General features: G+C 43.1%; 1 protein-coding gene across 1 annotated transcript in view; it reads left to right on the top strand.

Moving 5' to 3' along the window:
- Nucleotides 1-16,362, top strand: part of LOC142765666 (uncharacterized) — a 177,165-nt gene that overhangs the window by 116,262 nt on the left and 44,541 nt on the right. The window lies entirely within an intron of this gene.

The following is a 16,362-nucleotide window of genomic DNA, read 5'->3' on the forward strand; positions in this document are numbered from 1 at the left end:
TCTCCAACTAAAAAGTGCGTCATATTCAATTGCTTATTTTGGTAAATAATAACACCTAACTATTCTTAAAGTACTACACTGTTTCACTAGCTACTAACTTACTGATGTTTTAATAAATAAATAAATACAACAAACCAAAAGTGCTACGAAATGCTTTTGTAGTAAAACAAATCAGTGATATCTTTTGTTCACATAAAATTCAGCTTTTTTTCTTTTTTATACGTTAGAGACCCCCATGTGGCCGTAATCTCTGAAGCTGCTCGCGGCCCCGCCGCGGTGGTCTAGTGGCTAAGGTACTCGGCTGCTGACCCGCAGGTCGCGGGTTCGATTCCCGGCTGCGACGGCTGCATTTCCGATGGAGGCGGAAATGTTGTAGGCCCGTGTACTCAGATTTGGGTGCACGTTAAAGAACCCCAGGTGGTCAAAATTTCCGGAGCCCTCCACTACGGCGTCTCTCATAATCAAATGGTGGTTTTGGGACGTTAAACCCCACAAATCAATCAATCAATCAATGAAGCTGCTCGCGGTGGCGTCCCTGATGATCATGTAATAGTTTTGGACCACTAAATCTTAGCAATTATATTATTAATGTTGATCACGCAACACTAATCGTCAGCACACTTTTATTCAAAATGTTTGCATATACTTATGAAAGGATGTGTGAAGGATAATCCTTGCATATTAGGCCCTTGGTACGTTTACTTCCCGCATTAGAAGAGGCCATTTTCTTCAATAAAGGTTCACCAACCTTTTTATTTAATCAGAAGTTACTAGCCTTGCTCATCGATGAGCGTTGGCCAGCTTAGGTCAGCGCCGATTCACAATTTCCTGCACCCAGGATACCGTTAATTGTATAGCAAGTGCTCTGGAATATGTCATAGAAATATTTTTGTAGAACCAAAACGTACTTCTCTTTACCCACAAAACTCTTTCGGGGACACAAAATGCCATATCGCTTTGCCAGTGGCATCTGTTCCTCGGAAATGAATATTTTTGTCTGATTTCCCACAAAAATATAATTTTCAGCATTTTTCACTTTCAGAGATTCTGTGCCTGTGTGCTGCTCTGTATCTTTTACTTTGACCACAAGCTTCGACGTTCAGTGCCGTCAATTCGTTTTAATTGTCTGGCGACAGCTCTGGCAAGGCTTCTTCATGAATTTGATCTTTATATAATTCAGGGAATGTTCGTGTGAATGGTTTCTTGCGCTGATATAAATAATTCGCACTTTTTCACCTTCAGTGTGTTCGTGGGTTTTTTTCAATTACGCAATTTTGCAGAACTCATTCCCTCTTCTTTCTTTCATGATTTGCAGAAAGAGCTATATTTTTTTTATCGCCACACATTTTTAATATTCTGAACACTGAACATATAATCAGACGTCATTACAATTTAAGCGTTTGATAATAGTGTACTGCGTTAGTGCGTCTTTTCATTTCATTGAGCAATGTTCAATGTAGCAGTGCTAATATTTCTTTACAGTTTTTGTTTCGTGCCCGAGCTGGAGTGAAAGCACACTTTTTATTGAGTGATCAGCAATACTAAAACTGTCTTGTCGTTTCCCGTTTATTGTAAGTCTCACGTTCTCGTAACTCACACAATGCCATAAAAAAGCTGGAACGTCCAAGGGCAAATTCACTTTAGTGGCACCTGTTAAAATTGTGAGCAGTGCACCGCACCTATTTTCCGCCGGTTTTCAAATTATCTGTCACAATTTCATTCTATATATGTGCTGACCTATATCTAAGCTTGCCTGACTAAAAATTTAATTTAACGCACCAGAGTTACAGAGCTCGTTTCTTGAAAATTGCAGTATGGCACCGGCAGTATTGGTCGTCATGAAATAATCAGTTTTATTTATTTTTTTAATTTTTATTTACATTTCACTTACATCGCCATGAGGCATTACGTAGGGGATGTTCACAATACTTTGACAACATACTTTTTATTCGAAACAATTGATTCAACAAATAAAACAGCACTCAAAATATTTTAAGAGAAGAAAAAAAACACTCCGATATTTCTGAGCTAAAACAACGTCACAATCATGCATTTGTAAACGCGCACACGCTTCGAGACAGCAAACCATTCTTAGTGGCAGTGATATTGTTGGAGTTGTTACAAGGAACAAAATAAGGATTCATTATCAGTTTCATTGACGAGATCATCCGGTAGACGGGTCCATTCCTGTATTGTTTTTTACGAAAAAAGAACTACCGGAAGAGTGAGTTTTGTAGCGGTATTCTAATATTTTTCTTGAATGGTCTTGACAATTATAGACGTACGTTGGTGTGAACAGATAATCAAGAGGGTTGGTTAATGGCATTTCCATTATAATATTTACAATGAAGAAATTTAAGCCTCAGTTTCTGCCTCCTAACCATCATTGTCTCCCATTTGAAAGCTCATTTCATTTCTGTGATGCTTGCAAAGGAATTATAGTTGTTGCTAACAAATCTGGCTGCTTGGTTTTGAACTTTTACCAGTGCGTCAATCAAGTATTGCTGATGGGGATCCCAGATTACGCAAGCATAATCTAGAATAGGTCTTACATACATGAGATAAAGGATTTGTTTCACGGTCTGTGAAGCTTGCTTAACATTTCTGCGTATGAAGTCCAGCATCCGGCCTGCCTTGGTAACAGTTATGTCAATGTGTTTATTGCACTTGAAATTGTCGGAAAAATAGATGCCCAGATACTTATAATAGGATTCATTGCCAACTATTGAATTATTTATTTTGTATGTTGTGTCTAGTTTACTAATCCGGTTGGTGAATGATACACAGCAACATTTACGGACGTTTAGACTCATTTTCCATTTTTGGCACCACGTTGATATTCGGTACAGAACATGCTGCCGAGTTTCAGCATCCTTGTGCGATTTAATCACTCTAAACACTTCACAATTATCTGTGAATAACTTGATAGGAGAGGTAATACCATCAACTATGCTATTAACATAAATCAGGAAAAGTAAAGGTCGTAATACGTTCCCCTGTGGTACACCGGACGTAGCGGTTACCGCAGATGATTTTGATCCGTTAAGCACTACGTTCTGCTGTCGATCATTTAGATAGTTCTTTACCCAATTGATAACTTTAAGGTTTATATTTGCAGAGAGCATTGCAATTTCTAACAGATTGTGTGGGATGGTATCGAAGGCTTTCCGGAAGTCAAGCAACACTGCATCTTGTTGAGCGCAACTCTCTATAGATTGTGCGATGTAATGCGTAAATTTGACTAGTTGAGTTACGCATGAGCGTCTATTTCTGAAACCATGCTGACAAGGAGTGAGGAAGTTGATTGACTCTAGGTGTTTAACTGTTTCACTGTATAAGATGTGCTCAAATACCTTACAGCAAATTGCTGTTAGCGAGATGGGACTGTAGTTTTCGACTAGCTTTTTATCACCTGCCTTATGAACCGGGATAACGGTTGCAACTTTGCAGTCATGTTGGACAACTTCAGTATTTAGTGTAATTTCATATATAACGCATAAATAATTTGCAATGACGCTGTGACAGTTTTTAAGAACAAAGGGTGAAAAGCCATCTGGTCCAACTGCTTTAGTTGTATCTATCTGCCGTAACACGCATTCAACACCAGTAATGTCAACCTCCACGTCTTTAATGGAAAGCCACGTGACAGGAAAGTCACGTGGCCTTAAATGAAAGACGTGGTAGAATAAGAGAATGAAGTAGAAGAAGAGAAAGAAAACTACCACATGACCTGACTTTTAAAAACTGCTGACACTATTCACAAGCCTTCAAACACTGCATCAATGAGCTTAGGTTCTTGCGCTTTCTCGCGGCCGAAAAGCACCATGCTTCTTGCGAGCAATTTAAGCAACCTGCTTAACTGCAATTTATGAGTGTAAGTAAACTTGCACGGAAACCGTGCACGCAGGCCAAAAAAAAAAAAGAACGACCACGCAACATAACCTAATGAGCCATCAAGTGCATGCTGCCATTTAAGTAGGCTATCAAGGCACGTCAGCTTACTACCCACCACCAGGAGCAAGCACAATGTTGCATCTGGCTGAATGGGAGTACCTAGTATTTAGTATATCTAAATTATAAAACAAATGACTTAATAACATGCGCTTAAGAAGGTAGATTATAAAGACGTCATTTATTAGTAGGAACAGCCATTGTGAGAAGTTTACTGCTACAGATCATGGGTTGCAAGCTGGTTTAACCAAAAAAGTTGTGCTAATCTTCAAGAATAATATAAAAGTAGTATTTTATAAAAAAACCTAACTCTGTTCTTTCTATATATTTAATCCATACTCAACGTGTCAGCCTATCCTAATCAATGAGTACAAACAGAAACTTAGAAGTGAAACCTTAAGAATATGGCAGCTAGTGACGTTCAATAAGAAGTCGTGGAGAAGATAACTTAGCCTGTTTATATATCAAAGATAAGGATGATTAAGTAGTATATCATGATAAGCGCGTAAAACTTACGATAACGTTGTAACTTGTGGTAATAGTGGTCTTATAATAGGTGATGGAAAGTACATGAGCATTCCGTGCGAAAGTTTACGCTTGCACTCCGTAAAGTTCAGTAAACATCAGCGCGATATATGTGAAGCAGGCATACAAAAAAAATACACCAGTGGTTGCGAAGTATTAAAAGGTTTAGAATTCAAAACATAAGCAAGTAGTTCCCCAGGTGGTCGAAATTTTCGGAGCCCTCCACTACGGCGTCTCTCATAATCATATAGTGGTTTTGGGACGTTAAACTCCACATATCATAAGCAAGTAGTTAAATCGCTTTTCATGAAAATGACTGGTGTCGCATTACTCAGAAGATGCCGTCTTGTGAGGAAAAACGCAAAATAAAGGAAGATATCAATAGCAAAGAAACGACCCGCTCATGTGAGCACTACAGCGAAGTTGCAATAAAAAAAACGGTACATGGAGCAAAATTTTTACAGAAATGAGAATAACATTGAAATTCAAAGCAATTTGCAAGAGAGTTTCGTCGTTTTTGTTTTTTTTTCACAGGGTAAGCGTTTTTTTTACACTGTACAGTTACGCAAGTAAGAAAAAGAAGGAAAAAATAGCGTCTTGTGCTTAAACAGCCGTGCCCCAGCTGCAGTGATGCGTGATCTTGTCACGGCCAGGGCAACAACCCTATAGGCTCTGTTTTGAAGGCGTTTCAACACGACAGCAACCCCTTGGTTGCGGGTTATCTTTTCCTACTCCTTTCGTTTATATCGCGGCTTGGTTTCCGCTGATCGGGTGGCACCAAAATAATATAGAAAAGAAAGCAGCCTGAGGGATGGCATCGTGGACAGCTGCCATGAATTGCATGGGTGCCCACTTTTTCCCATGTCTGGCGCGTCCTTCCCGCTTGGCCGGCCCTCGTCTGTCGGCAGTTACCGCAAATTCCTGCAGTATACAGCCAGTGCCGCACGCGTGCCTGGAATATGGTCCGAGTCCCGGGCGAACCGTGCTCGCGTACTTTCGGACGGCTCCGTGATGACAGCGGTGGGAGCAGTTTAAGCCACATTGGTTAAAAGAGGGGAGCTTTAGGGCAACGCTCTCTGCTTTAAACGTAGTTTCCTTCGGGAATGAGTTGCCCCTTCGTTTCGTCTTGCATGGGCTTCTTCGCGAAGCAAAAGATGCGTGAATTTGTTTCATTTCCGTTTTCTGTACATTTCGCTCTTTGTTTCACAATGTGGTGCACGTATGACGGACAGAATGCGACCAAATAAAAACCTTGCGTTCGTCAGACTGGTCACGCTTATTCTGCATGTCGTCCTTCATGCTCATTTCTGCTCGTAAGTCTCTTTCTAAAACCTCCAGATTCCAAACTCGCCTGCCGATGTTATTTTATCTCGTTCTTATTTACGTTGTCCTGTCTCTTATCCGATGTTTTCCAGAATAGTAGCCGAAGGAAACGTTTCTTCGGAAGATTTATTATGGACGATTTCAGGTGCCTGCGTTGGCTTCAAGAACAACAGAACAACCACCACAGCACTCTCTCTGTACACGTATCAATCTTTTTGATCGAAGGCGACGGGCTGTCTGCAAAAAGTGGTAAGCGTATCAAGAGAGAGAGAGAGATAAAGATGCAAGGAGAGGCAGGGAAGTTAACCAGACGCACATCCGGTTTGCTACCCTGCACTGGGGAAGGGATAAAGGGGAGAAAAGAGGTTGTAGAGAGATGAGAAGGTACACACAATCACGAGCACACTCGGGGAGCACACACAGTTTACAGGCGGTCGCTCAGGTTTGTTGACTTTAGGTAAATTAGCACTGCTTTTGTTGCTTTCTGCGCAACTGAGGCCGATGCCCAAGGTCCTAGTATCTTCTGCACACAAAATGGTCCGGGGACAAGTTGATTCAAAGCCATCCGGAGCTGGCACCGCTGTGTGTCGTAGAAAGCGCAGCTGCACAGGACGTGTTCGATGGTCTCTTCAGCTCCGCAGTAGTCCCATGTAGGAGTGTCTGCCATACCAATGCGAAAGGAGTACACCTTTGTAAATGCAACACCCAACCGAAGGCGGCATAACAGTGTCGCATCGGAGCGGGAAAGTTGTGATGGTAGCTTTAGCTTGAGCGAAAGATCCAGTTCATAAAATTGACACCTTTGGAAGCTGGTAGACGACCAGAACGTGCGTGTGAGATCTCGAGCCAGCAGGTAAAGTTGTCTTGCTGCATAATTCCTTGATAAAGGAATCGGGACTACACGGGTTCCTTCATGGGCTGAGCGGGCTGTATCATCGGCTAATTGATTTCCGGTAATACCAATATGTCCAAGCAGCCATTGATATATAATATCATGCCCTCGTGCTAGAGCTTCATGATGACAATGTCTTATTGCTTGTACCAATTGGTCATGACTCCTCCTACGCATGGCAGACTGCAAACTCTGAAGCGCTGCCTTCAAATCACAGAATATGACTCATTTTTCTGGACGTTCTTGAACGAGATATTGTAAAGCAGCCCTTATAGCAGCAAGCTCTGATGCCGTAGATGTAGTCATATGCGACAACTTAAACTTGATTGTCATTGCTGCAGCCGGAATCACAGCGGCACCTGATGAGCTGCTGGACGAGACGGACCCATCAGTGTATATCTGGGTTCGGTCTAAGTACAACTCATGTAATATTTGCAGTGTTGCTTGCTTCAATGCTACTCTGGAGTGATTGCTTTTCTTTTTGATTGTCGGAATTTCTAGACGTATTTGCGGCTGGTCGAGGCACCACAAAGGACATGCCATTCTCGCAGCTGGCGTATATCCTGATGGAATGCTGTTTAGGTGCTTGGCTATGACGTCTGAAAACGTAGCACGTGGTCTTCTGGAGGGTAGAAGGGCCAAGTGGTGGTCGGGGACATGGCTAGCATGTCGAATGTGCGCTCTGAGGCAATCCACAGCTCTATATGTCCTGACCGGATGGTCTTTGGCAAGCATGATTGTGGCATAAGTAGAAGCGCATCGGGGCAGTCCTAGGCAAATACGCAGTGCCTGACCCTGCAAACTCTCCAATGAATGAGTATTGAATTTGCAAGTGTTAGTCAGTACCGGCAAGCTGTAGCGCAATAGACCCAGAAATAGGGCCCTGTACAGCTGTAGCATGGAGGCCACAGAAGTTCCCCATGCTTTCCCGCACATGAACTTCATTATATGCTCAATAGATAGCAGTCTCTTGTTCAAGTACGCACAATGTGGGCTCCACGAAAGACTTCGGTCGATTATTATGCCCAGGAAACGATGCGTCCGTGCATATTTGACACTCTGTCCATTGATGTAAACAGGTTTATGGCATCATCGGTTTGCGTGTAAACGCCATCAACGCGCACTTCACAGTTGATATAGTTAGGCCTTGTTTCTGAAGGTAGGCTGTTGTGAGGGTTGCTGCCCGCTGTATTCGGGCACGCACCTGAGGGTGAGTAACTGCAGCACTCCAGAGGCAAATATCTTCGGAGTATATGGATAGGCACACCGACTTTGGCAGAACCTTCACCAGACCAATGAGGGCAACATTGAACAATGTGGGGCTTAAAACACCTCCCTGAGGTACTCCGCAGTAGGTGTAATGTTCAGCAGTTGTACCCTCATGTTTGCACAAAGAAACACCTGCCAGTTATATAATCTTTTATCCAATGAAACATTCTTCCACCAATGCCCATTGCTGCGAGAGAAGTGAGGATGGCATCGTGAGCTACATAATCATATGCACCCTTCACGTCAAGAAAGAGTGCCACTGATATGCACTTGCGACTTTTCTCTTGTTGAACAAATGTCGATAAGTCAAGCACACAGTCGATGGAGGAGCGGCCCCGACGAAAGCCTGCCATGCAAGACGGGTATTTGGTGTATCGTTCCAAGTACCACTCGAGACGAAATAGAACCATACTTTCCATCACTTTTCCGAGGCAGCTTGCGAGGGCAATAGGGCGATACGCTGTCTAGTCCAATGGTGATTTTCCCGATTTCAAAAGTGGTAATAATCGACTTATTTTCCATTCTCGGGGAACACTGCCGCTGAGCCAGTAGTTGTTGAAGCATGTTTAAAGTTTTTTTCTGGCTTTTTGTCCAAGGTGTCCCAACGCACTATAAGTATTACCATCAGGACCTGGCGAAGACAAGCGCTTAGAAGCGACTAAAGCACCTTCCAGTTCTTCCATGGTGAATGGAAAGTCCATTTCTGGTAATCGCGTCTCAGGAACAATCACGGCGTCGACGCTCTCGTTCATAATATTCCCGGCAACTCTCGTGCAAAATTCTTCAGCCAGCTCGAGTTTTGTTTTTCCATGATGGAGTGCCAAAGCTTTAAAAGGGTGCCGTTGTTGCGGAGAGGAGCGAAGACGACGAACTGTTCTCCAGATATATGACAGCGGTTCATGAGGGTCTACAGATTCGCAGAATCCTTTCCAGTGTTCGCTTTCCAGCTTGGAATTGCGTCGTTGAATCTTTTTCTGGAGCCGCCTTGCTTCCCTCAGATCGTAAATTGATCTTGTGCGCCTGTATCCTCGTTCACCACGCCTTCGTATAGCTCGTAATCTTTCCAGTTTGATGTCAAACTGTGTTATTTTAGATGAAAATGGTAACTTACATTTGAACGCTTGCATAGCTTCCGCTATGGTATTTTCCAGGCTGCAGACGAGGCCTTCTTGGCAAGCGTCCTCAACACGCGATGTAAACATCGACCAGTCAGTGCCAAATACAACACCGGAAGAGAAATTTTTTATGATACCATCGATCGTCACGTAGGTGGGTATGTGATCACTCCCATGATTCTCAATATCGCTAAACCATTTAACTTTGTGAGAGAAGCACCATGACACCAATGTCAGGTCAAGGCAACTGCCATTCTTGAGACCCCGCAGATACGGGGGGGTACCATCGTTCATAATAAAAAGGTCGTGATCGGAAGCGAATGTAACAATGTTCCGGCCCCTGGCATTCATCCTAGTGCTCCCCCAAAGCATGTGATGGGCGTTGAAGTCACCGGTGATGATCCAAGGCCATCGGTCCTCATTAGGATGTCTTTTAATCTGTCGCAGTCAAATCGCGATGACGGAGATATATATCCATCAATAAGCGTGAACAAAACTGCATTCTTCTTTACACGAAGACACACGTACTGATTGTCGTCATTTGAACTTATTGGGTGCGAAAGATAAGTCAAGTCTGTGCGAATGTAAACAATAACTTTGCTTCGTTCTTCGCAAGCGGCTGAACAAAAAGCTTCATAACCGGACAATCTATAAGGCGTTGATACGTTTGGTTCACATATGACAATTATAGGAAATTGATTGGCCCAGACAAGTTGGTGAAAGTCCGAGATACGGGACTTCATGCCTCTGGCATTCCGCTGAAATATCGACGCACTTTTAACTTCGGTGCGGAAGATGAGATTTTGTTGAGCCATTGTGCTTATACGAAGTTAGCAAGAACTGGATTCAGTGCATCCAGTATTTGTAGTGCACTCTTAGCAGACGGAGATTGTATGCTGCTCAGTAGCGTGCGAATCGTGGCAAATAATGATTGCACGATTGCAGTCACTTGCCTGTCCTTGTTGGAAAGATCTCAAACCGGGATCGTAGACTGGCCGTCATGAAACGCCTTCGGTTCGCTTGATGCTGCTTCCCTTTGAAGTGCAGGCCACTCTGTCGCAGTTAAGGTATGCTGACTGGCTTTGTCCTTTACAGCCTTTCCCATGGCATGTGGTCTGGGAGGCAAAGGAGGTGGTACTGATGAGGGATCTGGCAAACGTGTCGAGGAGGTAGCGGGCGTCCCTGAAGACCGACGTCGACGTGAACGACGCGTTCTGACTTTAGCTGTGGCTTCTCGACAGAGATGAGTGATCGCGCACCATCTCCTTCAAAAAGGCAATTTCCTTCTGAATCCGCGGGCAGTCCTTCGATGTGGCTTCACGGGATCCATTGCAATTAGAGCATTTCTTGACAGTTGCGACGCACTTATCCGCTTCATGGGGCTCGGCGCAGTGGTGGCATACCACCGAATTCTCACAGACGCTGCTCACATGTCCAAGTTTTATGCATTTACGGCACTGGAGAGGCTTTGGAATGAAAGGCCGCACAGCATGTTTGAAGTACCCCACCTTCGCATGAGAGGGGAGTGATGTGCTCTTAAACGCAATCTTCACGCAGCGAGACTTGCCTAGCCGGGTGACATCAACAATTGGAGTATCGGCTGTTGACTTGACAAGAAATTGTAAGTCATTATTGGAAATAGCCACATCAATGTCGTAGATCACGCCGGTTACTACATCACATCCCAAGGGAACATGGGAGCGCACCTGGTTGCCGTCCAAGTCAGTTACACTGCGCAGAACGCCCAACGCGCTTGCGTGCAAAACGTCCACAGCCAGTATATTCTTTCTGGCGTTCACTCTTATGTCCGTGATCTCATTTGGCACGAGCGTTTCCAGAGACCTCGACACAGACTGTCTGTTAAGGCGTTTCATGCTGACGGTAGGAAGTGCAGGCAGAAACAGGATGGTATACGTGTTCAATTTCGGCGCTTCACCGACAGTTTGAATAGTTGAGGATGAGGATTTCCTCATGTTCCTCCTCTTCGCTTTGCGGCTCAGCACAGGTTGGAAACCGTCATCTGAAAAGTCCTCACTGCTGAGATAGTAAGCATGAGTATCTTCTCTGTCGCTGTCACTCGCTTGTCCCATCCGCTTCCTGGAGGCGGCCGCCGCTGACGCCTCTGATGCCGGCAGGCGCCCGGGTGGTCTACCTCCATCCCCTCCAAGGGAGCAGCGAAAACTGATCAACAGACTTAAATTACAACTCAAATACGCCGGAGTTAGCAGAGGTAGCTCCAATTCCAAGGCCAGAAAGCTCTACCGCTAAGCGTATCAAAGGCACCATTATTCTTATGAGCATAATTACTATATATTCAGAATAGCACCCTTGCGAAATAGCAAAATTTCTATGGTGTTCTGAGACGTCCAGAAGTAGTCAACGTCGCTATCAACCGACCTCATTGTGTAGGTGTGCGAACTGCGCTAGCAGTTGTAGCACTCGTGAGCCGTTCATCACATACGCTAACGAACACGGAACAACTTCTACTACTCTGTATTTAGTGTTTCGAGCGCTGAGATCATTCTGGTGGCCTTGTTGCTGCGTTCATTGGTGCTTCAGTTTCCATTGCCCCGTTTAACTTGTTTGAAGCTCATTGCGGCACATTATTCCCAAGGGACTGTTTCATCTACATCTCGAAGCTTACATAGGTCCTTCGCATAGAGAGCTTTAATGTTCCGATTTGACATAACGCACTAACTCCTCTAGTTAAAAAGTTGGATAACTTGGCTATAAAGTTTGATTTAGTGTAAGATGTGTTGAACCATCATGAGGTCCCGGTTGCTATAACAGGATAAATTGTGAAAGTATCGAACAAACGTCACATCTCCTTGTTTTTTCAGGATTTTCAACATATTACTTGAAAATACAACTACGTATGCGTAGGACTCTGCATGTAGCACACAAATCAGCCTCTCTAATTCGGCCAACTGTTGGAGACTTTGTTTCAAGTCCCTTTAAACTCAGGCATGAAATACGATGGAATGCACAGTGCCATGCATCGAACCACATTGGTTCTATTCAAGGCGTGCCGATTCAATGGATCTTAGGTAATACGCTTCATAGACTAGTTTTCTAAAGGACCCGACCTACTGTGCTTATGCGTGCGAGCATTGATGATTTCCAGATTTCGAGAAAGAGTGCTTCTCGGCATCGGCGCGCCTTTAGAGCTCTGGAGCCTTTTATATGAGATATGGATTTAGAAACCATGTATTAATTGCGAAGCATTTCTTAGCAAACTACGGTGACTTTGAGCGTATCTATCTATCTATCTATCTATCTATCTATCTATCTATCTATCTATCTATCTATCTATCTATCTATCTATCTATCTATCTCTCTATTTATCTATCTATCTATCTATGTAGCCGCCTGCGACTTTTAGCTTTTCTGGCAGTTTTGATAATGGCCATACCAAACTTGGTATAACATAATATGACTGTAGGAAGAACGCGTCTGACTAGTCATACCATGAAAATCATGACATGTATGTCATGATTGTCATGATTTACATTTCATGGTCCCGCAGCTTTTGCGCTGGTTTCGTTCACATGACATGTTGCAAAAGTGGTAGGGTATGACATAGTTGCATGGCGAACACAAGCGACAGACCCTAACATGAAAATAATGGCATGCGTGCCATGTAACAACATGAGTACATGCCACGCACATGCTTCGCTCGCGGCCGTATTGCTAGCGTCCCAAATACAAATTTCGGTATTACAGTACGTGAGTGGATGACAAAGGTGTGCGACTGGTGCAAACATGATAATCATTAGATGCGTATTATGTAACAACATGAATACGCTGGCGGCCGTTTCGCAAGCTTCACATGTATCAAACTATGTATTACGTGACGCGAATAGACGTCATAGGTAAAAGACACATCCAAACATGATAATCACGACATGCGTGTCATGTAACAAGAAGACTACACGCCACTTTTGTTTTTACCTTACCATATTCTTCCGTCAGCTGAATACACAAAATTCGTCCTGAGGTTGCCAGTCCAAACATCGTCGCTTCTTCTATTTGCGTCTGTCCGCATGCCGCTCTTTCTAGGAGCCGCAATTCTTTCATTTTAAGTGCATGTTGGCATGACCGACGCAGTCCAGCATTGCATGGCAGGCTTCGCTTGCCTATTGGTGAGGCGCGATTCATAAATGACTTCAGTGCGTGCCAAAACACACTTGCAGCAAGCGGCAATATATATATATATATATATATATATATATATATATATATATATATATATATATATATATATATATATATATATATATATATATATATATATATGTATATATATATATATAACGGAAAGAAGTGTATACCTAAGGGCTCGTTTTTCCGTGTTTTGCCACACCCAATAAGGAAATCTAACAGACAGTAATGCCAAGGAATGTATAGGGAACGTTATTAGATCAAATGGAAGGTAAATAAGAAGAAAGAAAAGTGGGCGAAAAAATAACCAGCCGTGAGCAGGAATCGAACCTACGACCTTCGAATAACGTGTTCGATGCTCTAACCAATTAGCTGTCACAGGGTTGCTGTGATAGCTCAGTGGTTAGAGCATTAGAGCTCAGTCTCCCGGCGAGAACTGTGAATGGATTTCTTTTTTTCTCCCACAGTAGAAGATACCGGCCCGCGAGTGTTCCTCGAGTTTTCAGTTTCTGCAGACCTTTTCGCTCTGTAGCCGAAACATTTGCTGTCGTTCTCCCGCCTGCACTGACAAGACACTGTCGTACCATGCCTCTCACGCCTTTTTACTTACTCTTCTTCCCATATCCTTGACCTCCTCTTCTCCGTCCACAAAGTCATTGAGCAGTGCTCTTATACGAGGCGGCAAATAGCACCCCTTTTTAAGGTTACAGTTCGGTACAGATACAGTTACCATGTTATGCCTACAAGTTTTGGTATAGATCACATTATCCAAACGGTCAATAGAGCTAAAAGCCGTAGGCGGCTATATAGATAGATAAATTGATAAATAGATAGATAGATAGATAGATAGATAGATAGATAGATAGATAGATAGATAGATAGATAGATAGATAGATAGATAGATAGAATCAGACTCGCTGAACTTTGCTATTTAAAGCAAGCTTTGCATCTAAAAATTTAAGAAATTCCGGGTGCGAGTGGGGATGAAAGTCGGGTCATTTGCGCGGCAAGTGGTTGTGTACCACACAGCCACACTTATGGTTGTAAACGCAGGTAAAATACCTTACTCTGCTTCTTGTAAAAGCACGAAACTAACTTCCATGCTTTATAAACACATTCGCGCTGTACAAATGCTTCACATTAGAATATGAAATGCGAGTATTGCAATAATATTATTTGGTAGAAGCGTAAATTGCCATCGGTAGCCAGAAAATACCATTAACATAATGAATTCATCAAGTAAAACAATCACCCACAACAAAAAGCACACAGGGTGCAATCACCCACTACAAAAGGCACACATTGGCGTAAAATGAATTTGTACGCCAATTGTTTGAAGTACGCAGTATGAACAGAATATCACTGTCGCAATCAACCCTCAAAGAAATAGTAGCTTAAGTGTCCCCCCATTTTTCGCCCAAAAATGGCGACGAGAAACGTTAGTAACCTATATCTGAGAGTGCCGCAGGAATCTAATAATGGAGCGTTGATAAAAAATCAGAATCTTAGCAGGAATCAAACCCAAGTGTTCTACGTGGTAGTCACTGGTACTACAGAACAATGCCAAGTCTTCAAAATGTTTTGGAAAAAAATGCAAAGCAGGTCCTAAATGTATTTATTTGACTGTATATTTACCCTGAACTAGGTGACATTGACTTTCATGGACACTTTGACACTTGGGAAAGTGGAGAATTCAAGTCGCATGAGAAGCGTCACGAGAATTTCCAAGCAGCGTTTGTGTCACGGATGTGCAAACAGCGCATGACGCACCTATACAGTGCACGAGTCCACGCAATTGACCGCACTTTGGGAGATTTGCGTCCATTTACTATTCGCAAATTCCATGTACCATGGCCCCGCTGAGCAGTACCGGCTTGAAGCTCTTTTGAGATGATTAAAGTTTTGGGCCTAATTCAAACAGCACATGTTGCTGCTTGTTTTCGCGCGTTTATGGTCATTTTAAATGTTGTTAATTGTCTCACTATTACTGTAACTCTTTGAGTTTTTTATGGTAAAGGGAAACTAGGAAGAGAAACAAAAAGCCGACTGATTGCACTGCGAGCTTTGATGCTCACAAAACCTAGAGGAAACTAAAGCGTCCCAACACGCCATCAGGGATTAGGAGGGTAAATTTAGCAGGCAAATAAACATGGCCCGTGACTGTATACGCCGCACCCATTCTCGGCATGACTACAGCAACTTCCAGGTTTGGAGTTGTCGCGCTTAGTTTGTCTGCTCGATGCGTTCCACTTCTGAATTAGAATGAAAGGACCAGTTCCGAGTCGTCCGCGAAGAGCTTCCATGTCCTTCACATCTGCAGAAGTTTGTGCAGCGTTGCGCGCGAATATGTACAGCCAGCAATGTGAATAACGTACGTGCGGGCCTTATTTACAAGTTTGCGCAAATTTATCTTCCCAGTATGCTACGCGGCATTTATTTATTTAATATATTATGTTAGCGCTCTCCAACTTTCATGTAAGGGCCACGGAAACGCGAAGAATTTCAGTCTTCGCAAAAAGTTCTCTTTCCGCTATCATTTTTTCTCCGCGTGATCATCTCAACGACCGCCATGTTGTATGTATAGTCGTACCACCAAAAGGTCACAAAAGTTGTGAATACAGTAAACATTTAACAAAAATATTAGGTTCCATCGAAGTACCCTAATGAATATGAAGTCATGTGCCCTTTGTTCAAGCAAGACTTAAATTGCCGAATTTATTTACGCGCTTTACTCAGAGTGTACGTCAAAAACAACACCTATGTTAGTAGCTTTTTCTTACTTTTAAAATACGATACAGCATTTTTCTTTTTAAGCTCAATCAATCTCTTTACGTAAGCTAGGCAGAATAAGCAAGTATGAAATCTTTACCTTTCATTTTTTTTTGTTTTTGCAAACAGTAAGAAGTAAACACCAACTGCCATAAACGGTTTATATAAAAGGTGTGTGCTACTGGCTGTACCTGCCAGAGGCACGTGCACGCAGAGCGTGGTTGCATGCACGATCCAGAACATCGATCGTCCTAAGTTGAAGTCGGTGCTCACTCTTGCACTTTCTGAAGACTCGTTTGCTGCTGCGCCCACATAGGGAATCTGTACTTCAAACTTCAACCCCCCCCCCTTCTTTCT

The sequence above is a fragment of the Rhipicephalus microplus genome, chromosome 1, assembly GCF_043290135.1.
Source record: "Rhipicephalus microplus isolate Deutch F79 chromosome 1, USDA_Rmic, whole genome shotgun sequence".
NCBI lineage: Eukaryota > Metazoa > Arthropoda > Arachnida > Ixodida > Ixodidae > Rhipicephalus > Rhipicephalus microplus.